A 4,533-nucleotide genomic window follows, 5' to 3' on the forward strand; every position below is an offset into this window, starting at 1 on the left:
GGAGACTTTCCTTGTGGTATTCCTCCGCATCCATTTATTTCAGGATAATTTGCATCCATTTACTCTTCTTGGGTAATTGTTTCTCTTGATTTGGAGAAGGAAATGTATGGAGCAATTGTGCCACCTGAACCTGATTATGGGGTTTGTGTTGTTGATCTGACATTGTGTGTTTTAAAAGGATGCCTCCATGTGCTTTGCAACTTCTACGAGAATGCGAGAGAGAACCTTGGACTAAGTTGTTCCAACTCCGCTACTAGCTCGAAAGAGTGTGGCTCGGCCCGAATTTGGTTTTTTATCCGCTGTGGGCATGTGCTTGAATGAAGTCCCAGACCCAAACATTTCATTTGGAAAACAATAAAAAAAGAAAAAGAAAAACAACAATAGAGATTAAAGAGAGAGAAGCATGTATCGTTCGTAACCTAGCGGCACAGTGAGAGGAGCGATCTGGGTCCTGTTGCTGCCGTGGGTGCTGCAAGCTGCTGCCGTTGTGTCGTCCATAGTGGAAGAAGAGGAGTCTTCACTGTTTGAGTTGCAGAAATTGCTGTGTCCATAGGTATTTTGTTTCCCCTTGTGTGATTTGCTCTTCATTTGCTCTGTCAAGACAAGAAATCAACACTGTTTTGGGTTGAATCTTTAATACCGAATTTTGACTTCTAAAATACAGAATTTCTGTCAATACAAAATTTCTAAATACTGTCAATACAGAATTTTATATTTTACACTGTTCTGGTACTAATTTGACAGAAATTCGGTACTAATTTGAATCTTAAATACAGAAGTTCTAAATACAGAATTTTGATTTCTAAAATACATATATGGGTATATATGTCATGGCAAAAGGATTAGTTGTTACAGATTTTGTCATTAAAGGACACAAGTAATTCAAGAATTCTTTAACAATGACAAATTCTGTTCAATGACAAATTCATAAAGTGTCTGCCATGTCCCTTTGTCATTCTTTCCCCAACTTTTGTCATTGTTTTGCATATCTCAAATAGCTTTAATGAATTAGTTGTTACTTTTTTTAGAAGGTTACTAATAAAAATCGCAATATTTGTTACAATATGATAATTGTTTTTACTAGAAAAGACCAAATTTGAACTGTTCTTCATAAAATACTTGAACTATTGGTATAAATTGGGCACTGGGCGCTGCACTATTGGTATAAATTTTTGGTGGTATAAATAGAATTTTTGCCTAACATTGGTGGTATAAAAGCTACCCCTTCATCATATACACTCTCATGTTTGCAACAATTTGAGGACATAACTCTAAAATTGTCCACTAACTGTATGTCTTGACCTCCAAATTATTGTTCTTGTTTGCTTTCTTGTAATGTTGATTGTTGTATGATAAGAATGTTGGAGGCCATCAATGTTTTGTCCACTAACTCTAAAATTTTGTATTCTATTTCACTTTGAAGCTAGAATGGATATTGAATTTTAGTTAACAAGCTCTGTATGATCTGAAATTTGTTGGTTTTGTTGTTAATTTAGGATTTCACATTGTGTGATTAAGAATTAGTGTTTAGATTTGATTAACTCTTTCTGTTTGCTTAGAAAAAAAAAAAAAATGAACAGTATTGAGTATTGTTTAAAGTTGTTCACCTTTTAATTGAAGGGATGAAGAATTGTGGCTATTTGATCATGTCTGTGCTTAGAAGCACTATTTTTTTTTTTTAATCTTATAATGAAGAATTGTGGCTATTTGATCATTTATCCCAAAAAAATGAACAAGTTGTTTATCTTATAAAATCCACTGTAGGAGGGGGTCCCAGGCCATCAATTGTGCCTATTTGATCATGTCTGTGCTTAGAAATAGTGATGTAAAGATAAACAACTTTGAACAATGTTTTTTTTAGTTTGAATGTCTATGTAAAGTTTTTTTTTCCAGTTTGAACAGTCATCCCAGGCCATCCATGTAGAGTTTGTTTTGTTTTGTTTTGTTTTGTTTTTTTTTTTTTTTTAAGTTTGAAGAATTAGAGAAAAATTGTTAAAGAAAAAACTGTTAAACATAAATTGAGTTTATCTCTGAACGCTTAAATTGTTAAAGTTAAATTAAGTTTGTCTCTAAACTGTTAAACTTAAATTGTAAAATTAAAGAAAAGCTGTTAAACTTAAATTGAGTTTCTTTGTGTTGTTATTGTTGTTTTCAAGAATTAGTAATTGTACTGTTAAATTGAATTTGAGTTTATCTCTGAATGTCTATTCTATTTTACTTTGAAGCTACAATGGATATTAATTCAAACAATAATTCATTCAATGTGAGTGAGAAAGTTGAACAACAGGATAACAATCTTGAATTTAATGAGAGTGGTGAAGTTGAAGGACCGAAGAAGGGGATGTATTTTAAGTGGTTAATCCCAAGATGAATGGTGATGTCTGATTTTTGATTGAAAACCTGAAATCCTGAATTAATTGAAATTATATGACAATATATACATTATGTAGTATTAAAATGATTTTACAAATCATTTGGAGCCCTATTGACAACATGAGGTGTTAAGAGTTGAACTTTTTGAGGGTAAAAAAAAACCAAATTGAATATCCAAAATTGAAGCCCTATGTATGAACCCTTCTTTCTCTAAGCTCTATCTTTGCTTTAGGTTGCAATTATTGCAATTATTACTTATTTAAATCCAAATTGAATATAATTTTTTTCAGATTACCAGGATTGCAAAGGAGAACAATTGTGCTTCAAGAACAACCCCAGATTCAGAGAGCAAGAGAAAGAAGGTTGCTAACATGTCTTGTGATTTCTTGGGTGCTGTTTTGTTGGTGGATCATTAGTGGTGCTGACGAGTGACACTGAAAATGAGAAATGGAATTAGAAATTGATGTGAATTGAGCAAATGTATGGGGTTTTGGGGATATGAAAGGGACTGAAGCTATGTTTTGTAATGGGGGTGAAGTAGCACATTGTAATGGGGGTGAAACTTAGTTTTGTAATGTTATGTTGTTTTGTGAAATGAGAATGAACCTGTGTATTGTATATTTATGTTGTTATGTGAATTGAAAATGAATATGTTTTTTGTGATGTTTATTATGTTATGTGAATTGAATATTAACTATTTTTTTTCTTTGTTTTTTTTGGGTGATGTTTTGGTTGAAATGTGGAATGAAAAGCAAAAGTAATCAATTAAACACAAAATATTTTTTAATGTAATGAAAACAAACAGGTAATTTGTAAAGTTATGTGACATGAAAATGAACATGTATTGACAACTAAACACTAACTGAATTAAACAAATTCATCATAGATAAACCATTGGCAATGACAAAAAAAATAGTAAGAATATAAACTAACATTCAATTGATCATATAAAATAGCAGCAACAACGGTCCACAAAACAAAATCCCACAAAAGCAATTGTCTTTCTCTATTACCCTTGATACACAAACAAAACAAAAGAAAAGAAAAATTCTTGGGCTGCTACCCTTGGTTGATTGGAATATGGTGAGTGGGCACTAGCCTACTATCCCTACTTGACTGATTGGAATTTGGGTGAATTGGCACGGCCTTGCTTGATGGAGTAGGCTTTTGCCTTGGCATTGGCATGCTAGATGTGCTTGACTGAGTGCACTTGGCCTTCTAACCTGCATGTTCAAACCAAGAGTATTCATTATTCCATTGTAAACTTCTATTGTGAAATACTAGAACTGAATTTAGATTTCAAAATTCCTCAGGATTTCAGATCCTTTAACAAACTAGAACTAAATTTACTAATGACCAAACCTTTGAATTACTAAATAGCATGCACAAAATTAATCAGAATTCATGGAATTACAATGTCAAACACAAATTTATACAGAACTCTGAACCCAGCAGCTTATCTATTGGTCAAGCACTTAAGGTAAGAAAGGTAAGCATTCTTTATTATCAATGTTTACTTTGAACATTTTTGTTTTATTTCAACTCACAAAAGAAAATATATATAAAGATTTAAGACCCAGAAAAGGGAAACTATGATGCTTTTCAATTGAAATATGCTCAATATGAGTGAAAAATTCAGAAACTTGTTCTAATGGAGTCTAAAGCACATTTGAATATAATAATATGCTATAAGATTCAAACTAGAAAACAATTATTTGAATCTCTTAATTTTAGACACAAATGATGAGAACAAATTAAGATTCAAACCAGGAAATAATGGAGTCTAAAGAACTCTTGATATGGAAGTATACCAGTTGTTAGAAGTTGAAGATATGAATCAAAAGCACAAAAACCCAAACAAAAGGTGGTTGCATAGACCCTTTAAGGGTTACCCAAAACAGGACCAGAAAGCATCAAATTCTACTTGAATTGTACAAGAACTGAAATGCGCTAGGTCTCTAAACAGTGCTCCTAAATTGGGTTTTCGACAGAACCCTGGAGAGCATCAAATGTTTGCTTAAATTCTTCAAAGAAAAACCAAATTCACCAAATGGGTACTTGTAGAAATGGTATTGGAAGAATCAAATTCCTATTTTATAGATCATAGACCAATTTACAGAGCTAGCAGGCTAGAGACAGAAAGTAGAAACCCTAGTTTCA

General features: G+C 32.3%; 1 long non-coding RNA gene across 1 annotated transcript; it reads left to right on the top strand.

The window, feature by feature from the left end:
- The first annotated feature begins 376 nt into the window (after window positions 1-376).
- On the top strand, window positions 377-2,993 carry LOC145797025 (uncharacterized). The gene is made up of 2 exons (XR_014337959.1): window positions 377-553; window positions 2,664-2,993. It is a non-coding gene; the product is annotated as an uncharacterized LOC145797025 (long non-coding RNA).
- Window positions 2,994-4,533: the final 1,540 nt, after the last annotated feature.

Source organism: Camellia sinensis, chromosome 8 (genome assembly GCF_055761805.1).
Source record: "Camellia sinensis isolate YWXY chromosome 8, ASM5576180v1, whole genome shotgun sequence".
Lineage (NCBI taxonomy): Eukaryota > Viridiplantae > Streptophyta > Magnoliopsida > Ericales > Theaceae > Camellia > Camellia sinensis.